This window comes from Phascolarctos cinereus, unplaced genomic scaffold (genome assembly GCF_003287225.1).
Source record: "Phascolarctos cinereus isolate Bilbo 61053 unplaced genomic scaffold, phaCin_HiC Scaffold_8;HRSCAF=390, whole genome shotgun sequence".
Classification (NCBI taxonomy): domain Eukaryota; kingdom Metazoa; phylum Chordata; class Mammalia; order Diprotodontia; family Phascolarctidae; genus Phascolarctos; species Phascolarctos cinereus.
The window spans coordinates 32,856,327-32,881,225 of record NW_027556291.1 but is presented as its reverse complement, the minus strand read 5'-3'; the positions used below and the strand labels follow the sequence as shown (position 1 = coordinate 32,881,225).

The 24,899-nt window shown below is 42.2% G+C and overlaps 1 long non-coding RNA gene across 2 annotated transcripts in view; it reads left to right on the top strand.

Annotated features, from left to right (window-relative positions):
* The window catches only part of LOC144454981 (uncharacterized), a 144,263-nt gene that overhangs the window by 13,134 nt on the left and 106,230 nt on the right, over positions 1-24,899 (top strand). The window contains exons 2-3 of one of the 2 annotated variants that reach the window (XR_013483567.1): positions 12,386-12,484; positions 19,641-21,296. This is a non-coding gene — a long non-coding RNA (uncharacterized LOC144454981). Of the gene's footprint in view, positions 1-12,385; positions 12,485-19,640; positions 21,297-24,899 lie in introns of those variants that run through there. The other variant, XR_013483568.1, reaches the window with a different exon arrangement.

Below are 24,899 nucleotides of genomic sequence, written 5' to 3'. Positions count from 1 at the left end.
TCATTGGGCCTTGGGTGTCCATGAGCTTTGGATTATAGTGAGCATTCCCAATGCCTCCCAATTTTAATCCTGGAAGGCTCAGCTATGTACTACATAGTTGAAATTTGTCTAATAACTACAAAACAGTCCTGGGATTTGGGCTTCCTAGTTTGCAAACCTCAAATCTCTTCTTTTCTCCCATATAAGTGAGTAAATGGGGAAAAAGGTGCAGAAACAAAGCAGAACTCAGGAGATGAGGCTCTTCTATCTTGCTAAACATATTCCTTGCTATTTCATATTGTATCATAATTACATAATTGTGGGGCTGCTCCACTGGGCTCCCCCAACTTAAGGAACCCCTAAATTGAACACATCCATCATGTCAAATCTGACAGTGACAGATGTATTTCTTTTCCATGGAACACAAATAATCCAGTGTCCTCTTGTAGATTCTAAGTGTATGTGAGAGTATCCCTGCCTGGCTGAGAATGTTGTAATTGGGAAGAGGCTCCTACTCCTTTCTCAAGGAAGCCCTTCCCAGAAGGCCACATAGAAGAATCATATCGGGCAGAATGCTGATTTGCCCAGGAGGAAATTCTTCTTTTGTTGGGAGATCATAAGAACTAATTTCCAATATATTACACGATCCAGCAAAACATAATCTATGCCTACAAACCAACAAAGAGAATTATAGTGTGGTTAACTAATATAACCATCTTCAAACATAATTCTTCATCCCTCAAAAATCATTACCCTCAAAGATGTCAACTACTAAAGCAGTTAGTAATTATGATTGGACAGCACTACTTTGGAAAACTAATCAGGCATTTCAAGGCTCCTTGTATTTTGACGTTATCCTGGAAAATTGGGGAGATCTGGCTTGAGGTCCCACTCAAGATCTTATGACTGAATTGCTGGCCCAAACAAGCAGTCATCGGATTTCACATGATCAGGGTCAGGCTCTTGGAAACATCTGACAACTATTTGTTCTAAGCACCAGTAGTCTAGAGTCAATTGCTATGAATTGCAATGGATAGGGTAGAGGCAGACATAATCACAGAGCACTGAGTCCTGGGATCTGCTAGTGACTGATTTCCAGCAATGTTAGAAAAATGAGTTTCTGTGTAAAAATTAGGACAACTCACGGTGTCTTAATGTTTCGTTATACACATCAGAGGCAGACCTCATTCATACCTGTGAGTGGGACATGACTTATAAAACTCCTCATACCTTTACTAAAGAGCAGCCAGGTGACACAGTGGATAGAGCCCAGGGCCTGGAGTCAGGAAGTGCTGAGTTCAAATCTGGCTTCAGACCCTTACTAGCTATGTGACTGATCAAGTCTCTTAAGTCTGACTGCCTCAGTTTTCTCATTTGTAAAATGAGCTGGAGAAGGAAATGGCAAACCATTCTACTTCTTTGCCAACAACAAGTACCTTTATTTCCCTCAAGTGAACCAAGCCATCCTGTGGAGGGGCCCCAGGGATGCAGAAGGACAATTATCCCCCTGGGGCCTCCATTGGCTTTCTGTTTTTGACTCAGATGATTCTTGAGGCAAGGAAGCTGGAGAGGTCACCTCTTTAAAGCTGAGGAGCAAATTTTCTGCTGTTGGAAATGATGCAGGCTAGCAAAGACTTATGGTTGTTGTTGTTTAGTCATTTCAGTCGTGTCTGGCTCTTCTTCACTCTGTGGACCTCTGTCTATGAGATTTTCTTGGCACAGATACTGGAGTAGTTTGCCATTTTCTTTTCCATTGGCAAACAAAAGTTAAGTGACTTGCCCAAGGTCACAAAACTGAGAAGCTTCTGAGGCTGAATTTGAACTCAGGTCTTCCTGACTCCAAGCCCAGTGCTCTATCCACTGTGCCACCATGCCATTAAGTGGCCATATTTCAAAGATTATCACTCCATGCTTATAGGAGAGAGGCTTCCCATTTCTTTGTTTTTGTTTTTGTTTTTTTTGATTCAAGAAAAACATTTATTAAATGCTTACTATGAGCAAGGAACTTCTCAAGGTACAAGAGGTGCAAAGACAGAACAGTCTCTGCCCTCAAGAAACTTATATTCTGCTGAGGAGAGGGCAAGAAACAACACCTAGATATAGCCCGTGGCTACAGGATAGATTAGAAAGAGATCTGGAATCCAGAAAACTGCTTAGGAAGTAATTCTAATAGTCCAGGTGAAAGGTGATGAGGGTCTAAAGAAGGGGAGAGAAGAGGATGGATTTAAGAGATGTTGTAGAAGTGCAATTGACAAGACTTAGTAACTGATTATTATGGAGATGGGGAGGGAAAGTGAAACTGAGTATACCTTTTCAGATGTGAACCATATTAACTATAGAAAGATGTCAGTACTAGAAAAAAAGAGAAATTTGAAGGGAAAGATAATGAGTTCTGTTTTGAATGTGTGGAATTTAAAATGTCTATGAGGCATCCAGTTTGAGATGTCCAAGAAGCAGTTGGTGATGGAAAGATCTTAGGCCTGGATATATAGATCTGGGAATCTTCTGCATAAAGATAATAATTGTACCTATGGAAGCTAATAAGATTACCAAGATAGTGTGTAGTGAAAAGAGAAAAGGGTCCAGGACAGGGCCTTGGGAGAAGTTCCAAGTAGTGGGTGGAAGCAGGCTTGATGACCATGTTCCTGTCTGTTCCCTCTCAGCCATTTGGTTCACTGTACCAATGACAAACTTGGCCCCATCTTATCATAGCTTGGACCTGCCCTGCACCCTGCTTTTTTTTTCCAGCTTAGGTAACCCCTTTAATCATCCTTCCAAAACCCTACAGTTACCAGTCTCCTGTGAACCCTACTCCAGTCCCTGTGCCTCAGTCACTCTCTAGAACTATAGTCAGCCACATTTCCCAACTGATTCCTTCTCTTCCCATCACCACCCCCAGCCTCTCACTTTGAGTGAACAGTACTCATTTTGGCTAACAAGTCAAAAAGTGACATAAATGGACTGATTTTATTTGAGGTTCAAACAGATTCACAGGCTGCCCTCAGAGCTGGAATTAGGAATATGTTACCTGAGGTGCAAACAGTTGGTGGGGAGTAGTGGCAAGTAGGGGCAAGGTATGGAATTAGCAGCTACCAAGAAGGGAGCTGTGAGTTGTGTATTGCAATCTCCTTGGCTCTCTTTACTACATCATGCTGTGTTTAAAAAACATCCACCACATAATACATGTCTATTTATAATATATTTCAAGGGCTCTAATGATACCAAGTGAATCTCTACATTAAGCAGAAATGGCATTGTGAGGTCCTTTCTGTTTCTTCATAATAGCCAAAGCCAGCAAGGCTTTCTCTGATTCTTCTTTGTGTGGGGGGTACAAAATGGAGAAGGAGGTATATACAACTTCTTTTTTTTTTCTTTTTTAAATTTATTTTTCATTTTCAACATTCACTTACACAAGATTTTGAGTTCTAATTTTTCTCCCCATCTCTCCTCTACCCCCATGACAGCATGCATTCTGAATACCCTTTTTCCCAATCTGCTCTCCCTCTTATCACCTCCTCTTCTCTTATCCACTTCAACTTCTATTTTCCTGTAGGGCAGGATAGATTTCTATACCCATTGCCTGTATATCTTATTCCCCAGTTCCCAATTTTTAACATCTATTTTTAAAACTTTAAGTTCCAAATTCTCTCTCTTCCTCCCTCCCCACCCACCCTCATTGAGAAAGCAAGCAATTCCATATAGGTTATACATGTGTAGTCATGCAAAACACTTTCGTAATAGTCATGTTGTGAAAGACTAACTATATTTCAGGGGCAGCTAGGTGGTGCAGTTGTTAGAGCTCTGGCCTTGGAGTCAGGAGGACCTGAGTTCAAATCTGGCCTCAGACACATAACACTTACTAGCTGTGTGACCCTGAGCAAGTTACTTAACTCCAATTGTATCACAAAAAAAAAAAATTGAAAAAAGACTATATTTCCCTCCCTCCTATCCTGCCCCCTCATTTATTCTATTCTCTCCTTTGACCCTGACCTTTCTCAAAAGTGTTTGCTTCTGATTACCCGCTCCCCAATATGCCCTCCCTTCTCTCACCCCTCCTTATCCCCTTTGCCCCCATTTTCCTGTAGGGTAAGACAGATTTCCATACCCAATTGAGTGTGTATGTTATTCCATCCTTAAACCAAATCCCATGAGAATAAAATTCGCTCATTCCCTCTCACCTCCCTTCCCCCTTCCCCTCCACTGTAAAAGCTTTTTCTTGACTCTTTTATGTGAGATAATTTACCCCATGCTACCTCTCCCTTTCTCCTTCTCCCAGTACAATCCTCTCTCACCCCTTAATTTTATTTTTAGACATTATCCCTTCATATTCAACTCACCCTGTGCCCTCTGTGTGTGTGTATGTATGTATATACATGTGTGTGTGTGTGTGTATGTATATTCCCTCCAACTACCCTAATACTGAGAAAAGTCTCATGAGTTAGAAATATCATCTTTCCATGTTGGAATATAAACAGTTCAACTTTAATAAGTCTCTTATGATTTCTTTTTCCTGTTTACCTTTTCATGCTTCTCTTGAGTCTTGTATTTGAAAGTCAAATTTTCTATTCAGCTTTGGTCTTTTCATCAAGAATGCTTGAAAGTCCTCTGTTACATTGAATATCCATATTTTCCCCTGAAGGATTATACTCAGTTTTGCTAGGTAGGTGATTCTTGGTTTTAATCCCAGCTCCTTTGACCTTCGAGATATCATATTCCAAGCCTTCTGGTCCCTTAATGTAGAACCTGCTAAATCTTGTGTTATCCTGATTGTGTTTGCACAATACTTGAATTGTTTCTTTCTAGCTGATTACAGTATTTTCTCCTTGACCTGGGAACTCTGGAATTTGGCTATAATATTCCTAGGAGTTTTCCTTTTGGGATCTCTTTCAGGAGATGATTGGTGGATTCTTTCCATTTCCATTTTACCCTCTGATTCTAGAATATCAGGGCAGTTTTCCTTGATAATTTCTTGAAAAATGATGTCTAGGCTCTTTTTTTTTGATCATGACTTTCAGGTAGTCCAATAATTTTCAAATTATCTCTCCTGGATCTGTTTTCCAGGTCAGTTGTTTTTCCAGTGAGATTTTTCACATTGTCTTTTCATTCTTTTGGCTTTGTTTTATAATTTCTTCATTTCTCATAAAGTCATTAGTTTCCATTTGCTCCATTCTAATTTTTAAGGAATTATTTTCCTCAGTGAGCTTTTGGACCTCCTTTTCTATTTGGCCAATTCTGCTCTTTAAAGCATTCTTCTCCTTGTTGGCTTTTTGGATCTCTTTTGCCTTTTGGGTTAGGCTATTTTTTTAAGGTGTTATTTTCTTCAGTATTTTTTGGGTCTCCTTTAGCAAGCTGTTGACTTGTTTCTCATGATTTTCTTGCATCACTTCTCTTCCCAGTTTTTCCTCTACTTATCTTACTTGGTTTTCAAAATCCTTTTTGAGCTCTTCTATAGCCTGAAACCAATTCATATTTTTCTGGAGGCTTTGGATGTAGGAGTTTTGACTTTGTTGTCTTCTTCTGGTTGTATGTTTTGATCTTCTTCGTCACCAAAGTAAGATTCTGTAGTCTGAGCTTTTTTCCACTGTTTGTTCATGTTTTCAGCCAATTGCTTGACTTTTTAACTCTTTGTTAAGGTAAAGCCCTGCTTCCAGTGTGGAGGATGTACAGTCCCAAGCTTCAGAGGTTTTGTGCAGCTGTTTTCAGAGATACTTGAATTTCAGAAAAACCTGTAAATTTTCAGTTTTTCCAGGGTGGTATGATCAAAGGCGAGGTGTTTACTCCTTTCCTGGCCTGTGCTCTGGTCTGTGAGTGACCACAAGCACTCTTTTTTGCCTTGGAACTGTGAGTAGGATTGTCTGTGCACCACCCACCGCCACAAGCTCCACCACACCAGTGCTCCTCCTTGCCCCAAGACTGTCACCCAGGACTGAGACCCAGATCCAAGCATGAGCAAAGCAAGAGAATCCTGCCTAGTGCCAGCAGAGAGATCCCTGCAATCCTGCTGTGATCAGCCACTCGATCCTCGCTACTGTCTGTGGGCTGAGAGCTCTAGAAGCAGCAGCTGCCACTGTGGCCACCACCCTGGAGCAGAACTAGAGCCAGGGCTGAACTGTACTCCTCTCTTACCCAGGTCTGACAGACCTTTCCCACTGACTTTCTAAGCTGTCTTTGGTGTTTGTGGGTTGAGAAGTCTGGAGACTGCCACAGCTGCTAGTGATTCAGTCTCCTGAGGCCTGTTCCAGGTTCCCTGGGACCCATCTTTACCTGCACTGTCCACGCTAAACAGTGTTCCTCTCCCAGCCTAGCAACAGACCTTTCCCATCAACTGGATGGCTGGAAATTTGTTTCACTCTGTCTTTTTGTAGGTTCTGCTGCTCTAGAATTTGTTTAGAGCCATTTTTTACAGGTATTTGGGGGGGCTTGGGGGAGAGCTTAAGCAAGTAACTACTCTTACTCTGCCATCTTGACTCTACCCCCATATATATAACTTCTTCCACATGGTAGTCACATCTACTTGCTCCTTCTCTGCTACCTACAAATACTCCTATTTCTCCCTCATCTTTAAGAATATCTCACTTGGTCTAACCACCTGTAATAGTTATCATTTAATATCTCTCTTCATGTCTAAACTCCTTGAAGAATCAGTGTATACTTGCTGGTCTTTTGTAGTGTTGCTCACCCTCTTCTCTTGAATATTCTTTCCTCTCTAGGTTTTTATGACCACATTTTCTCCCAGTTCTCTTTCTACCTATCTGACCATTCCTTCTCAGTATCCTTGGCTGGATCTTCATTCATGTCATGTTGGCTAGCCACAGGCATCCCCCAAGGTTCTGTCCTGATACCTCTTCTCTTTTTACTCTAAACTATCTCACTTGATGATTTCATTAGCTTCCATGGATTAAGTTATCATTTTATGTAGAATTATTCCCAGTTCTACATTTCTAACCTTTATCTCTCTCCTGAGCTACAATACTGCCTTCTGGACATTTCAAATTGGATGTCTTGTTGATGTCTAACTCAACATGTCCCAAACAAAACTCATTATCATCTCCTCCCTCTTCCAACCAAAACCCTCTGCTTTTCCCAACTTTTCTGTCATTGCTGAGGGTATCACCATCTTCCCAATTACTCAGATTAACAACCTCTGTGTCGTCCTTGATGCCTAACTCTTTTTTTTTTTTTATTGCCTAGGCAATGCGGTTAAGTGACTTGCCCAGGGTCACACAGCTAGTAAGTGTTATGTGTCTGAGGCTGGATTTAAACTCAGGTCCTCCTGAATCCAGGGCCGGTGCTCTATCCACTGCACCACCTAGCTGCCCCCTTGATGCCTAACTCTTAACCCACGCATCCAATCTGTTGTCAAATCCTGTCCTCTGTACATTCTCCACATTTCTAATGTGTTCCTCCTCCTTTCCACTCATACAGCTGCCTCTCTAGAACAGGCCCTCATCACCTCTCCCCTGAACAATTGCTAATTGTTTTTCCTTACTCAGGTCTATCCCCACTCTATTTCCTATTTCATACAGCTACCAAAGCAATTTTCGTATAACATAGTCTGATCTTGTCACTCCCTATATTCACTGAACTCAAATGGAGTCACAAAGAGTCAGGCATGACTGAAAAACAACTTAACAAATATTTGAGAGTTAAAGACCTTTGTAATCTGTTCTCTTCCTCCCTTTCTAGTTTTCTAATATTTCATGCCCTAGACACGTTCTACATTCTAGCTATACTGGCCTACTTGCTATTCCTTGAATATTGGATTTGGGGGTCACTGGACCTGGGTTTAAATGGTAGCTCTTGCCATTTACTGCCTGTGTCCTTGAGCAAGTCACTTAACTTCTCTGGGCCTCAGTTTCTTTATCTGTAAAATAAGGATATTGTACAGGATGACATCTAAGGCCTCTTCCAACTCTGGATCTCTAATCCTATGGTACTAAGATCCCATTTGAGCCTATTTCAGTGTTTACAGGAGATAATCTTGAGTTTGGTGACATTTTTAAAAAGTTAACATTTTGTTGTTGTTTGGTCATGTCCAATTCTTTGTGATCCCATTTGGGATTTTCTTGGCAGAGATACTGGAGCAGTTTGCCAGTTCCTTTTGTAGCTTATTTTACAGATGAGGAAACTGAGGTAAACAGGATGCAGTGACTTGCCCAGGGTCACAAAGCTAATAAGTGTCTGAGGCCAGCTTTGAACTCAGGAAGAGGACTCTTCCTGACTCTAGGCCAGTCTCGCTCCACTGCTGTGCCATCTAGCTGCCATTAAGAATCACATGTGTGTATGTAAATATCCGTATAGGTATATACACATAAAACTATATATATGTTTTATAATCTCACTCAGATTAATGTAAATTAGAGATTTTTAATAGAGACAACCTTATAGGGTTTTTTCCCCAACACTTTCTGATTTGAAGGGGCTGAGCTTTAATGTTGGCATCTGAGTGTCAGTTTGTGGGCCCTAAGGGCAGACTTATATCAAGCTCAGGGCAGTCTGATCACCAGGCCATGATTTATTGCCACTGCTGAAGCTCCAGTGGGAGACGGAGGTAGAGGGGAATCACCAGAACGTTCTTTCTTTAATAGTCTTGGTTTTGGTCTGCTAAGTGTGAGATTCAATCCAGTGTATCCATTTCCCATGTAACAAAAGCAGAGTTTTATTTTCAACCATCAGCTGGCATTTTGAGGTCAACTCCATCTCTTTGCAGGGGTATCTTTGGTCCAAGTGTGCAGTCTTAAAGAGTCAACTGTGGCTAACCTGGCCTATTCCTGAAAGACTTTCTTTATTGAGTCTACTTAAGTTGCCAAACTCCATTTCACAAGCTTTCCTCATCAATCACATTTATAGAAACTTGAAGGGCTCTTATAAGTGTCTACATAACAGCAAATCATGAAAATAAGACACTTTTCATGCACAAGCTCTACACATGTCTGCCAGCTCCCCCCCCCACCACCATTGGCACAAATAAAGGATTAAGTTAAGTGCAAACAGCAACGTCCTCTAGCCAGCTTTGGCCCCATTCATTGTTTGATTTGGGAAAGTTGTGTGGTCTGCCATCAACCATTTTCTCAAGTGTTCTTTCTTTTTGAAAAGTCCCTCTAGATCCATAAAAACAATATTTTCCCCATTTAACACTTCACAGAGAGATCAAATTTAAAAATTCAGACCCTGGAAATCATCGGGGATTTCACTTCAGGCAGCTTCTGATAGCATCTTCATAAAAACCAGTTGGACGCGAAAGATTTGAGCCATCATAAAATTGGACCTAGATAGTTTCTCAAAGAAACTCTGCTTGAGAATGGCTTATGTTCCACAGAAGATCAGTTCATACTTATTGAGCTTCTACAAGGCATTATGATAGATGTTATGCCTGGCCTGTTTTGTCCATATAATGTCAGGACATGCACCCATACAGAATAACAACATGACCCCAGAGGGCTTCTGTACTAGGGCAAATTGACTTTGCTGTAACATAGCAAACTCAGAATTCTAATCCTTGCTCTTAGGAAAACTTGCTGTGTGACTCAGATTCTCTCCATGTCTTAGTTTTCTCAGCTGCAAAATTTGGGCACTGTGACAACGTGCTTGCCTTACCCCTTAAAGTACTATGAAATGGGAAGGCCAAAGATGAATCCTTTTTAATCAGTGAGGGACTTGGCCCTTACACTGCCAGCCAGGAGGACAAGATGGGTTTTTCATTTTTAAAAATATATTTCTTTGATAACTTTTTGCTTTTAGATCACATTCATTCCTGCATATATCTTTTCCTCACCCCTGCATATACACATTGAACAAAGAAAACCTTTTGAGCAAAACCAGCTGACACAGTGACCATGTCTGATAGTGCAGGCTTCATTCTGTACCTACAGTCCCCTGCCTCTTTTGGGGAAGGAAGAGTGCATTTTATCATCTCTGTGGCCAAGGTCTGTCTTTCCAGTCACTCAGAGTTTGGCTTTTTTTAGCCTGCTTTTTCATTTATGTTATTAGCGTCATTGCTTGTATCGTTCTATTCCTTTTACTCCATTGGTTTCTACAGGTCTTCTTGGGTTCCTCAGGATTCCTTGTATTCATCATTTTTTTGATGGTTAATTGGATCACTCTTCCCTAATTGTTAAAGGTGCTGCCTTTAATACTTACAAGTGCTGCCAACTTTTCTAAACTTCTATCCTTTGGGGGTAGAGCAGGACCATGGTTGGGTGAGGGCAGTGGGGCCTACTGGCTCATGTATGGAGGTTAGTAGATCTAGGGAGTGGTCATATGGTAGTTGATTCAATGAGCAGGAGTGGGGACCAAGGAGCTCAGGCTGAGGCACCTGTGACATGCTACTGTGCTAGACAGATATGACCCAAGAATTTAGAAGAGGGAGGTGGGTTAAGCCTTTTGTATAGCTTTAATTTAACTTAATTTAATTCAAATTCTCTCCTTCCACCCCATCTCCCACTCACTGAGAGAGCAAAAAAGACAATACCTACTAGACGTATGAAGTCCTGCAAAACATATTTCCATATTTGCCATGTTGCATAAAAAGAGAAGCAAGAAAAATAAAGAGAAAAAAATGCATCAGTCTACACTCAAAATCCATCAGTTCTCTGTCTGGAGGTAGACAGCATGGAATTGAGCTTAATTGGTTAGATTTAGATAAACAATGTTCAATATTTTATTTTTTCTCATTCCAACAAATTGTACAAACCCTGTAGCCAGATGGTATACTTTGGAGGGCCACTGGAGGAGGTGGGTTGTTTTAGCCTCAAGAGGGAATCTTTCAAGTCAGAGGTGGAGGACAAGGCACCACCCACTGGGTAAGGGTGGTAGGAATTCCTCATATCTGGTCCATTCCATGGGTTAGGTATAGGAAATCCAAGTTTTCCTTGAGGACTCCTGGGTCTAAGACTTGGAACATGAGGGCTCAAAGAAACCCTAGACACCATCTAATTCAAAGGTTCACTCGACTTTGATTCAAGAAGCATTTCTTAAGCACCTACTGTGTGGTAGGAACTGGGGATATAGAAACAAAAAAAGCCAGACCCTATACTTATGGAAGCACTCTATTAGGAGGAGACAGTGTGAACATAGATCAGTAAATATAAAAATATATAAAGAGCAAATGTTAAGCAGCCTCAGGGGAAGGGCAGAGTATGTGCCAAATTGTATGTGGGAGAGTAAATGACCTACATTTTCTCCTATAAACTGGTCCACCTTCTAAAACTTCTACACAATGACTCACAGAGGCAGGGCTGGGGAGCTGGGCAAGAGAGGTGGGGAGTGTAAGGAGGAAGATGTGGGGAAAAGCAGGACCTAGTTTTGACTTGATTCTTTTCTGTTGGTTCAGTCCAGGCCTGTGCTTCATTGTAGGGAATTTCCAATGGGGAAACTCCCTCCACCTATGCAGATTTTCAGTTCTGTGCATCTTCTGGTCTGAAGGAGCTAACTGAGGACCTGAGAACATGATCGCACAGGTAGTAGGTGTTAGAGATGGTACTTGGACACAGGTTATTCTTACTCTAAGGCTACCCCTCTCTGTTCACTGTACCGCTTGTCTATATTGACTTCATATAAATTTGGCTAATTTGAGAAGTAAGGACCTTGGGCATAAAAGTTTGTCATGAGCCAGAGATTGGGAAGCTCTTTTCTAATCAAACCCTAATGGAGTGCATGGAATTCAGTTAGAAAGGGAATACCTTACTGTTTGATCCTCCTAGGGGGGACTGTAGACAGGGCTTCCATCCTGGGCATTAATAACTGACTAGGGGAGTGTTGTTGTTTTGCTTCTGTTCCATCTTAACAGGAAAATATGCATCCGCTGTCCTCTTTAAACAGAACCCTCAGTTTTCAAAGCAGTATATGCCACCATGTTCCTCCTGCTGTGGTATGAAGACCTAGCCAGGACACTGAAATTTACAGGGCCCTAACAGTAGTTGTTCTTTACAAAAGTAGAAAAAACTGAGTAAGAATAAGGCATTCGAATAGGAAACTATCAGGTGACCATCTTCCCTTCCCCAGTTGTGACCTCTGCCATGAATTGTATCCTGTGATCTCTGCCTCCTACTTTGGGACCTTGTGCCACCCAGCTGAATTGGTTTTAAAAAGTTGAATCAGGGATGGCTTTTCTGCTACATTCTTTGGTGCTAAAGTTGCTAGTGATGGCTCTGGGCACTGCCATCCTCACAGATTGTGATAAAATCAGCACTGTGTGGGAGACTCTTTCACTAGCACTGCGGGGGAATTACCAAACATGAAAAGGCTATGGTCGGGAAAAGGAAATGACTGGTACTGGCTGCCATTCCTCCAACAAGAGGAAACCCAGTCCAACCTCTTTTCTCAGCAGGAGGGTAGCTGTGATAACTCACCATGAAACTGACACCATCACTGTACTTAACCTCATTTTCTTTCCCTCTCTCCTCAGGTAAGGCCTCATCTCTGATCAGCTGAAAATCTGGGCCTCACTCTGGCCAACAAACCTAAGAATGGAAAGTTCCTTTAATTAAAGAAGATCCTCCAAAAGGTAAGAAATCGATATTTTCATACACTTGTATCTACACTCTTGGGAAATACCAGGCAAAGGAATCCAATTACTTTGTAAAAGAGCTAAGAAAAAAATTGAGGTTAGACGCTTCGTAGTTCCTTCTCTAACCGCTATGGTAAGAGCTGCTATTTTATGGGAAAATGTTTTTTAGTATGAAATCTAAAAAATGTTGACACCAGACTAGCTCCAAAAGACTCCATCAAAAACTGAATGGTGCCAGGTATGGCCACATAGTTCTGGGCTTTGGGAAGAGAGACCAAGAAGGTCTAGGACTCCTGAGTCCATGATGTTGGGCAGATCAAAGACTTCTCTGGACATGACTTGTTGTGATCAGACTAACTCAGGTGTTTTAAGTACGTGTATGTGGTGAGGGGGAGGATTGCCCAGTGAGTCTCATTGATTTTCTACCCCTGAGGTCCTAGGTCCCCTGCAGAGTTGCCAATCACCTAGGAATCTGGAAGTTTCTTGCCTGGAATGTCCAAGTTTCTAAAAATAAGGTGTTTCTGAGAACAGGCAGGGTAGAAGGGAGACAGAATACTGGGTCAGAGACGACATCTTGGCTAGACCAGAAAAAAAAAAAAAGTTTTGTGAAACTCCACCACTTTTGCTTCCTGTAGACATATTGAACCTGCACTCTATCCCTGAGTAGGCTTTGGTTTCCTTGGAGTGAGATTCATGACACTGGTGGGCTGAGCAGAGTTGCCCTGCCTTCAACGTCCCTCCCTCTCTAGCTTGACTCAGGCTGGTATTCCCCAATTGATTCTGTAGAAAAGTTGTTTGGGTAGAGGAGAGGCCATGGAGTTGTTTATTTCTTTTGCTTGCTGTCATTCCCTTTCCCCTTCTTATTCTGAAACACTTGACCGGACACTAAAGATGCTTAGTAAAGATTATGGCTTGTCGGAATTCTCCAGGAATTCCTAGGAAGATTCCCCACCTTCTTGAGAGCTGATAAGTATGTGTGGAGCATTTTTCAAAGTTCGTACTGAACGTCTTTGTGGTTGATGTTTATTTAAATCGGGATAAACAAGACAGGTTTTCATAATTAGTCAATACAATGCTTAATGTTTTAATTGTCTGACTACTAGATCTAATTGAAATATTTTGAAACAATAATCCAATAAATGCCCAGTTTAAAACTTTTTTTAAAGTCTATGTATTATCCAATTTTGTCACAGTGAACAAGGGGATTTATAGTCTATTCTCGTTGTTTGCCATACTTATATTTTATTAAGTTGCTGTGAACACTAAATTACTGAATTCTGAAGCATTGGTCTGAAGGGAAATAAAGAGTTGGGTTATTGCAAGCTTCTGGTCACATTTTCATCAGCCAGTCTTGTTTTGTGGGTGTTTCTGTTTGTTGTTTTTCAGTCCTGTCTGGACTCTTCATGACCCCATTTGGGGTTTTGTTGGCAGAGATACTGGAGTGGTTTGCCATTTCCTTCTCCAGCTCATTTTACAGATGAGGAAGCTGAGGCAAACAGGATGAAATGACTTGCCCAGGGTCACACAGCTTGTAAGTGTGTGAGGCCAGACTTGAACTCAGGAAGATTAGACCTTCTGACTCCAGGCCCAGCGCTCTATCCACTGCAACACCTAGCTGCTTGTGTTTCTGTTTAAAGACACCTTATTTAATGTATATATTACAAATGACTAATTATATGCAAATTCCCTCTTCCTTTTTCTGGGTGTGCCATATTGTCGATTGATTAATATTGAACTCCCAACCAGTAGCACTATAACTCATACCTGAATGGCACTTATCTAACATAATATATTTTTTCTGTAGGGCACATCACAGTCGTCTTAGGCTGTCTAGATAGCACTTCAGCACTGCACTTGGGAACCATTTTAGACAGCAGAAGCACAAGCGAAAAGCACAAATGTGGGAAATATGTGGCACTAAGTAGACTGCAAAAAAAATACTTGTTTACATGAGACCTGAAACAAGAAGGCTGAGTAGGGCTTTGTTCGACTTTAGTTGGCAATGTGAATATGGGGCAACTTGAATTTTTTGCTGCTCTGTACAAGGCTGCAAATAACAGGCAAAGTGTTGGGAGTTTTGATTTGGGGTTACAAATGTATTTTAGTGAGTAGGTAGATTTGCAAATATGGAATTTGTGAATAACGGGGATCGGTTGTATTTCCATTCAGTCTCATTTTTATGGAACGAGATTGGGAAGTAAAGAGCTTTCATTGCCTAAAATGGATATGAGGATTTACCTAATGATTATTGTTTCAAACTCTATTTAATTTCTTCTCTCTCCTAAAATGTTTGCCATTACCCACAGGCATTGCCTCAGTGGCATAATATTGATTCGAGACTCTCTACACCTATGACATTTTCCGCTCTCTATTACTTGTGCTTCAAATGAATATTTCCCATCCATTGTAGCAATAGGTGTTTAAGAGTAACCTTCAACCATCCACTCTATTAGCACTTAGATGCAAAGAATATTAATTTTATTTTCTTTGCTAAGGCTGTGATTATACTTTTGTAGATCCTTAATCTGCCTGGTCTTCCTACCTGCTAAAAGAATTCACTTTATAAGAAATCTACTTTTATGTTATGTGGAAGTATTTTAGCATTTAATGTGGAAATAAATTATTGCTCCTTCTCAACCACTGGAAATTATTAAATGTATTTTTCCTCTCAGTCATTTGTCCTGAATGATATTTTGTGTTATACAGGAGTAGCTTATCTTTAGTTGATATCAGTGATTGTGATACATGGCTGCAGCCAGTCCTTTCCAGAATTGCAAGAAAGAGCTAGGTAGGATGAAAATCTCAGGGTATTTGATTTCATGTAAAACTCATTTTCCCAGGGGATCCTGGGAAACAAGGGGTTAGCTGAGTCAGGAAGACCCTAGCCAAGAGAGCTTTTAGTTGCTGGGGGTCTAGTGAATGTGGTTGAGAAGTAGAAATCAAGTATATCACTGATATGGAAAAGACTTCATTTTGGCCTTTAGACATGGCTAATCAAGAGGGGTCAGTGGTGCTAACAGTCAGTATCAGCCAAATCTTAGAAGTGGATAAAATTGGAAAAGGGCAGCTTCCTTGGCAATTTTGGATATTGGACTGTCACTGTTGTCTGCTTCCCCCATTTTTTTCAAGGTTCCAGTGCTATTAACACCTTGGTGAGATATCATTGAACTCATTTTCATGAACCACATTTAACTCTCTCCCTTATCCGCTCTACAACCTTCCTGGGACTTGAACCCTGAGTCCTCTTCAGAAGTCACTCGTGCCTTTTAGAATCACATAATCTTATTGTAGGAAGTGGCTACATAGTCCAACTTATACCTGACTTGTAACACCCCTAAAAAGTTACTGTCTTGCCTCTACTTAAACACTTCCAGAGTTTATTACATCCCAAGGCAATATGATTCTGTGATTATAAACCCTGAGAGATGCTATATCTAACTGATGTAGTTCTGAGCCCACAGTAGTCTCCATGGGAAAGATGGAAAAGTAGGAGGTAGGGATGGAGTATGGAGAGGGCAGAACCGCAAATGCATTGAATGTATGTGAATGTGTCTGTGTCATATTCTACATTTAACTTTCCTAGCTGTTTTGCTTTGTTTTTCTGATATAAAACAATCTCATTGGAATTTGGAGAGTATTAGCCAGCTAATTGTCAGGTGAGCTTCATACAGAACCGAGAGACTGAACCTGGACACTGGACTGGAGGTCAGGAGATATGAGTTCTTGACTCACTTTGTGGCCTCCTACAGCGTGAGTCTTTTCTATCAGGACTTGCTGTACTATTCAATTGAACAACTATTTTTCGGTGCCTACTATGCGAAAGACATTTCCTTTTTCTTTGCCAACTTGTCGCATTCTCTTCTCTTTTCTTTTTTTTTTTTTCCTCTAAGCTAGTGGAGTCTTTTACTGAACATTAAAGCACTTAGAACCAAAGAAATGTCATCCTGGCTCATGGTCCTTAGCCATCATGGTGGCATTTAAATTTTTTTTAAATTTAATTAATTTATTTTGAATTATCAACAGTTACTTCCACAAGCTTTTGAGTTTTAAATTTTTCTCCCCCTCCCTCCCCAAGACAGCACACAATCTGATATAGGCTATGTATTCCTATTAAACATATTTTCACATTAGTGATGTTGTAAGTAAGAATTAGAACCAATAGGAGGAACCACCAGAAAGAGGAAACAAAACACAACAGAAGAAGCAAATAGTATGTTTCGATCTGCATTCAAACTCTGTAGTTCTTTCTTTGTGTGTGGATAGCATTTTCCATCTTGAGGGCTTTGGAGATGTCTTAGATCCTTGTATTGCTGAGAATGGTTAAGTGTATCAATATTAGTTATCGCACAACGTGGCTGTTACTGTGTACAACGTTCTCCTGGTTCTGCTCACTTCACTCAGCATCAGAACATACAAGTCCTTCCAAATTTTTCTGAAGTCTGCCTGCTCATCATTTCTCATATCACAATAGTATTCCATCACATTCATATACCACAACTTGTTCAGCCATTCCACAATGGATGGGCATCCTCTCAATTTCCAATTCGTTGCCACATGGTGGCATTTTTAAAAATGTGTGATTGACCATTTGGCAAATTGTTTCAATATTTCCCATTGACTTGGAAATGTGTTCTGAAAAGGAACCAGATTTCCCCTTCTTATGGAATCCATTCTTAGTAAAGTGTCACATGGTGTGTTTTTACATAGTTGAGTGGACGCTACCTGCCTGTTCTGAAATTTCTCTTCCAGATAATTTCGTGATAGTTCGGCTAATTTCAGCCTTTGCTGTAAGATTACAGGGTGTTAGAGGAAATTGTTAAGATTAATGGTGTTGAGTTTCTTTTCATGCTAAAGACAACATGTAGTTATGTATTGTTATAACCCTGAGGAAGCATTCCATTATAGTAAGTTAATTATGACAATTTCTTAATTTTGTTTTTGAAAACTAAAATAAGAAGGTTTTTTTTTTTATTTTCCTCATCATGCTTGTCATATGCAGGGTCTGAGTTTTGTTTGCTGTAGTGGAATTACTTAATCTGGTTTGCCAATGAATATACTAAAATAATAATTTCAAAATGCCGTAATAAATGTGGAAATTGACTCAGGAATCCTGGTCCTTGTTCTTCTCCCTGAATTCTGTTCACAAAGAGCTAATTCTTTCTTCTTGTAACTCATATATTATTTTTGTGTTGTACTTTGGTTTGAGTACTTTTTTCCCCCTTGCAAACCTCTTACTTCTCACTGGCAATAAAAGAATCCTGAAAGTAAATAATATACCCAAGACTTCAACCAGTGTATTTTCTTAGATGAGATTGAGAATGTATCCTGCCACTGTCTACTGTTTGCTTCACTGAAGGGGAAGGTATAATAGCCAGAAAACCTTCTGGCTTGGGTTGGAAAGTCTGACCCCTGATCAGCAGAAGTCAGTGAGTGAATTGTGCTTTGGCTTTCTAGTCAGTGGTAGCTAAGTGATTATGGAAGCTATAGAATCAGCTTCACATTGGAGTATCTATGGAATGCTGGAGGCAGTGTGGTATTGGACAGAGGTGTCAGACTCGAGGCTGGTTAAAGCTTACAGGTGGCCCAAGCCAATTAAAATGTAATGGGGAAATGTTTAATCAAGTAAATAAAAATACGTCATGACACAGATACTGTTAATTTGTGGTTTTCTATGCGGCCCACTAGGATTCTTATGTAAGGATCAGTAATCCGTGATTTCTATGTGAGTTTGATTCCACTAGTTGTAGGGGATGAATGGCTCCAGGCATGACTGTGAGACCATTGTCAAGTCATTTAACCTCACTATACCATTTCAGACCAGTTGTCTATTTCCATAAGGGGAGAGGATTTCCAAGCTGAGCCTATACTAATGAACTCACGAGTTTGGACAGAGAGAAAAGGGATGAGAGTTGAGCTAAGATAATAACAAAAAGTCTTGAATTTTGTAAAACTTTGAATTTCTGTATCTGTGTCTAAATCCCCTGCCCCACCCTCGTTTGTTCATGCTCTCCCTTGGTAGAAATTACTTTGTTTTTATTCTATAATTCTTTTTTATTTACTAATCTGTATACATGTTGTTTCCTCTAAAAGCAGTCTATTTTTCATCTCCGGCTCCCAGTCTAAAGCCTGACTCATAGTGTGCTCTCAATAAATATTTGTTGGAGTCAATTGAATTGAACTAGGACATAAGAAACAGGCCAAGCCCTATGGATTAGACTGAGCAATGATAGCAAAGTTGGGAAGAGAGGAGAGTTTGGGACAGGGGGGAAGATGATCAGTTCTGTTTGAGACACCCATGAGACACCAATTCAGCCTGAGATATCCAGGAGTCAATTGGTGATGTGGGACTGGAGCTGAGCTCTGAATAATTATCTGCAATAATTAAAGGCATCACAGCTGACGAGATAGCCAAGATGTATATCATATACATATTTTAGGTAGAAAATAGAAGGGGTATCAGGACAGAACGTTCAAGAACAACCACAGTTAGTGGGTATAAGAGATGAAGAACCAGCAAAAGAGACTGCACAGGAGGGGTTAGAAAAATAGATCCAGGAGAGAGCACGATCACAAAATTCTAGAGAGGAGAGAATGTCCAGGGGCAAAAAAGATGGTGAATGGTCTGAGCTCCTGCAGAAAGGTCAGGAAGTACTATAAAGAGAAGACTTGTCTATCCAAGTTGGATCCAGAGCATCTCTAGACTATCAAAGGCCACTGTGGAGCCCCAAACAGCACAGGGATGACCAAGGAATGGATGAATTGTGCAGAGCTGAATTAGAGGCACACAGGAAGAATATTCCTGACCGTTAAGCTGATGGTTCTCAAATTGACTAATCCAGTCCTGTCCTCATTGCTGATCTCATGTCTCTATGTCATAGGCATCTTGAACTGGAGATAGCGTAAACATGTGCAACTTAACATGTCTAAAACTGAACTGCTTTTCTTTCTTCCTAAACCCTCACTTCTTCCTGATTTGCCTCTTACTGTTCAGGGCAACACCATCCTCCCCATCACCCACGCTTGCAACTGAGGTGTCATCCTTGACTTCCTCTTTCTCTCCTTGTCTCTCCCTACCTAGTCCTTTGTTGCCAAGGCCTGTTGACTTTTACCACTGTCACATGTCTCAAATGTGCCCCCTTTGCTCCTGGTGCAGGCTCTCATCATCAGATACCTGGACTGTTGCATTATCCTCCGAGTTGTTCAGCCCACTACAATCCATCCTCCATTCAGCGGTCAGGATGATCTTCTTAAGGCACAGCTCTGCCCATGTCACTGCCTCAGTAAACTTCAGCGGCTCCCTGTCGCCTCCAAGATCAAATATAAAATCTTCTCTAACGTGATCTGCTCCTGACTTTCCAGTCATTTACACCTCTCACTCTGCCCCTGGGCTGCTCCTCATGTACTCTGCTGTCTAACTACACTGTATTCCTTGCTGTTCCTTAAACAAAACACCCTGTCTCCCAGATCCTGGCAGTTCTACTGGCTGTCCCACACTAGAATGCTCACTTTTTTTTTCTGCCTCCTAGTTTCCCTGGCTTTACTTGAAGCCTCAGTGAAAAATCCCATGTTATATAAAAAACCTTTCCCAATCCCTCTTAATTCTAGTTGCATCTCTCTGTTGATTACTTCAAATATCTCTTGTGTGTTTATTGTTTGTACATAGTTGATTGCATATTGTCTCCTCATTAGAAAATGAGCCCTTGGAGATCAGGGACTGCCTTTGGCTTTTCTTTGTATCCTGAGAGCAAAACACAGTGCCTGGCCCATAGTAGGCATGTAATAAGTGTGTGTTGACTGACTGACCACAGGTTCTGTCCCTAAGTAGCCACAGCACATGCACTGATGATGTCAATACTGACTCGTACTATCTCCTCTCCTTCACTCCTTGGAACAGACCCTTACTTCACTGTGGTCCTAAGCATTGCTGGTTCCTTTAGAAATACGTCTTATCTTTCCCCAACAATAAAGACGAACTTACCTTCTGATCACTCTGTTAGTTGGTCTGGTGAAGAGGGGCCAGAGCCCAGGCTCGTTTTGAACCTGGACACCCACCAGCCCGGAAGGCAGGACTGCTGTGTCCCCCCCTCTGCAAGCACCCAGGATCCCCCAGCACATTGGAGACTGCATCCCTAGGGATGCCTTACAGACTTTGCAGTGAGGAGCACAAGTGGTCCTAGACCAGAGGCTCTGGATGAGCACCTCCCATCCTCTGCTGAGGTTCTCATTCAGAGATTTCGGCACAGCTCCCCACTCCCCTTGGGCCATCTTGGGAGATTGTTCCCCAATCTAGCCAGCCAGCATTATTGTCAGAAGACTTTCTCCTGCAGGTGATTTGCAGGCTGATCCTGTGTAAGGTGGTTCCTGTCCCCAGACCGTTGGCTTGGTCAACCAGTGGCCACAGGTGGGTCCTCAAGACGCCCATGAGGAGGGCTCCACATGGCCTTCCCTTGGAGTGAGGTTTAGTCTCATCAGATCTTCAGAAAGGACTTTGTGGCTGTTAACTAGAGGGTGAACATGGTTACTCCCGGGAGCCAATGAAGAGGTCTCCAGCAGACATCTGTTTGGGGCAGCTCTGTGCTCACCACCCCTGCCAAGAGGAGGCCGTGGTCTTGAGGTTACTGGCAACTGTCATGTTGGTGATCCAGAGCTGCCCCCAAATTCTAGGAGTAGAGGAGATGAAAACCTCAGCCACCATCATCCTTGGGACACTTGCCAAGACAAATCACATATCCTTCTCCATGGCTTGTCATCCTATATCTCTGTAATAGGCCTTCCATTATGCTCATCAAATAAACTGAAAGGGCTCAGAGATTGTGTGTTTGTGTCTTTATTAGTTAAGATAAGACCTGCCTCTGAAGTAACCCTTAATGCTGAGGGCCACAAATGAAGTGGTTCCAAGTGGTTTGTTCCAAGAGAGGAGCCTGATCAGACCTGCCTAAAATCTCCACCACCCCTGCATCTTCCTCTTCCTCCTCCTCCTTCTGCTCCTCTTCCTCATACCCTGGCTCCACACAGGTGAAACCTGCTTACACCAGAAAGACCAGTGTCTGCATTGGGTTTATATTAAATTCTTTTGTTTTTGTTCACCTTGCCCAATCTTGAATTGGGTTTATGTTAAATTCCTTTGTTTTTGTTCACCTTGCCCAATCTTGAATTTGGTCCCCTGTGTCTTTGAGGTCAGTCAGATAATGTTGTTGGCCCATCCCTTTGGGAACAGAGATGTTCAAGTCAGGTTTCACTTAGGCCCCAGTTTATCCTGAAATGCCTCAACACAAATCCTTTCTTTTTTGCCTATTTTCTGATTATTTTTAAACAAATCCATTGGGAAGGTAGCCTTGTTATCACTGTTATCTTCTACCACTCATCTCTACCCCCTCATTTAAGGATTTGTGGAGTCTGTGGTAGGGTAGGATTTTCAACAAACTGGGTCTTTCTTCTGCCCTCCCAGAAAGTATAAAGTATTTTGGGGGTTGCTAGGCAGTGCTGTGCTCAACCATATCATCCCTTCAGAACTGCCCCAAGCACTCTTCTCAAAGTCTATGTTAAGCCTGGAGTTTCTTTCTATTTCCAGGCAGACCCCCTGCTGGGCTAGAAGCTCCCTTCCCTGATGGAAAAAATGTCATCCTCTTCGTCCACTTTGCCCATCCTGGCCCCAGTTTTGGTTCTTGTCTTTGGGATGGTTGCAAGTAGGCCCATCCCTTAGCCACCCTTGTGTTCCCAATGATTCACATACACCCCCATATCAGGGACCAAAATCTGTGGGTCAGGGCCTGAGGGTCTACAGGGCAGAGCTGAGCTCTGTCAGGTCCTCTGGCCAGGAATTACCCACCTGCCCAGAAACTCTCCCCACCCTCCACCACTCCCCAGGGAATCTGTATTAAGCTTGGAGTGGGTCAAGTTCTGGTGGGGCCCCCTGCTGTGCAGGACACTGACTGCCCTGATGGACAGATGGCCCCCTCTGAGTCCACCCTGCCCTGCATCATCCCGGTTTTGGTTCTTCTCCTTTGGGTGACGCTTAATAGGCCCCAAGGATTCTTTCTTTTCTTAAACTACAACCTCTGGTTGTAAAGTAATACAATGGACAGACATCTAAGCAGGTTCAGGGTCTGTCTCAGCTTCCTATCCCTGAGGATTGAGGTGAATGGGGATCATCAGGGACCCAAAAATGGCTCAGAGTGCCTGGGGCCCCACTGAGGTGAGTAAGGAATGTGAGGAATTGAAGCTCTACCTGGGGACTTAGGAGCTAACTTGGCCTTTGTCCCAGGTATATCCACTATCTGACCCACTAGTATTAAAAAGTGTGTCTGTGTTATATGCACACACATGAGCTCATGCACCTTCTCTCTTGAGAGTTTTGTGAATGTTTTTCTCCTCTTTAATTCATTCTTTTAGTAATTCTTGGAAAACTTTGTTGTCAGGCGACAGCTGTGAGTGCCTCCTGACTCCCCTGTCCTATGTGTGTGAACAGTATAGCCCCACTGTCTGCAGGAGTGTGATTGACTACTAATGGTGGGTGTGGGAGCAGCCAGAGGAAGGAGATAGGCATTAGGTGGAGGTAAGTGGGGTGGCAGGAGTGAGGGGGGGGCTAGTCATCTCAGAGGTGCTAGAGGAGGCCCAAAGATGGGTTGATTTGGGGTTGTGGGTGCTCAGGGTCATGAAGTCAGAAGAATCGGGGAGAGTGGAGGCAGTGAGGATGAGAAAAGCCTGAATGTACTTTGTCCCATCTTCCCCCTGTATCACTTATCATCCTACAGCTCTGTCTTAGGGTCCCCCTTTATATGATCATGAAATGAAGTGATTGAAAGGGCTCAGAGCGTCCCTGTATGTCTTATGGAAGCAAGGAATGAATAAATGAAGCATTTAGTGACAAATTCTGTGTGCAGCGCTGTGTGCCAAGCACTGGTGATTTAGATAGAGAGGAAAGACTGTCCATGTTCTCAAAGCTCTTAAATTTTCACTGGAAATTCAACACTTAGGGCCATATTGCCTCCGATGAAAAAGAAGCAAGGTTAGTATTTCCATCTAGGGCTGGGCTGTCTACATAAAGCTCTAAGGGGAGGTGGTGGTCAAGCAAGTAGCTATGGTTTGGCCTACCTAGTACATGCTGTTTGCTGTCTTTCCTTCAAGATACCTTGCTGCTTCAGTGAAGCTGGCTTGCCTTTGATGGCGGTTCGTGTTGGTAAATATGGTGAGTCAGAAATGAATAGGAAACCAGCTGTAGGAGCAGGGGTACTTTCAGGACACCAGGACTGGATCAGGCGATGTGATACAGGAAATGCCAGGGAACTGATTATCTAGATCAGAGAGTCTCCCCAAAATTTCAGTTAATATATTCAAATGAAGAAGTCCTGAGAGGTCTTTTGGGTTATACCAGCAAAGCAGACGTCGGCCTCTTTTTTATTGCCATTGCTACTGATATAATCACTTATGTTTCTAATGTTGACCCATTGAACAGTAACCAAGAGTTTGGGGGTCAGAACTCTACTGGATCCTCAGCAGCTGTGTCTGGAGCCCCAGGAGCCTGTGGCAAGGCTGCATCTCCACAAGGGATCCTTCCCACCAGCATCTCTGGAGATCCTGGGCCCCAGTGTCTGGGCTGTCTGGATCAGGGTCTACAGGGAGATGGTCAAAGTAGTGGCCTGACCCACTGGGAACATGCCAACCCTGCCCCCAGGGGGTCTTGCTCTTTCAGCTGGGCAGGTTTCTTTGTGCTGTGGGTACCATAAAATCGAGATAGCTGGACCCCTTTTCATGAGAGTCGTTTCCCTAGATATTGACCCTGATGGTTGGTGTTGAAGCTAAGAGGTTTCTGGGAGGCTGTTACCTCTACCAGGACTCCTTTGTTTAGACATATGTTTGTGGCAACTTATCAGTAGTTGGTTGTGGTGGTGGTGAGGAAGGTGGGCCCCATCTCTACAATCATTTCTCCCCATAATGTTGTCTGGTGGTGGAGGGGGTGGCCTAGAAGCTCTTTGTGAATGTCCCTCTCTCTGTCACTCTCTTTTTGTCTATCTTTGTCAGTCTCTCTATCCTCTATCTCTTTTTCCTCCTCTTCCTCCTCTCTATATTTCCCTCTCTCTGTCCCTTGTTCTCCTCTGTCTCTCCCATCTTTTTTTTTCATCTGTGTATGCCTCTCCACTCTCTCCATTCCTTCTCTTTCTCTGTCTCCCTCTTTTTCTGTCTATCTCTATATCTCTTCCCCTTCCTCTCTTGCCTCTCTTCTCTCCTTTCTCCTGTCTCTTTTCTCCTCTCTGCCCGTTTGAAGGCTTTGGCTTTAGCTTTTGCTGCAAAATTGGTACATTAAAGAATTCCTCACTATCTCATTCCATGTGACCTTAGTTTTGGCCGTTAGTCAGTAGATGTAAGATATTACAAATATGTGATAAATCTAGCAAATAACTTTGTACTAAGG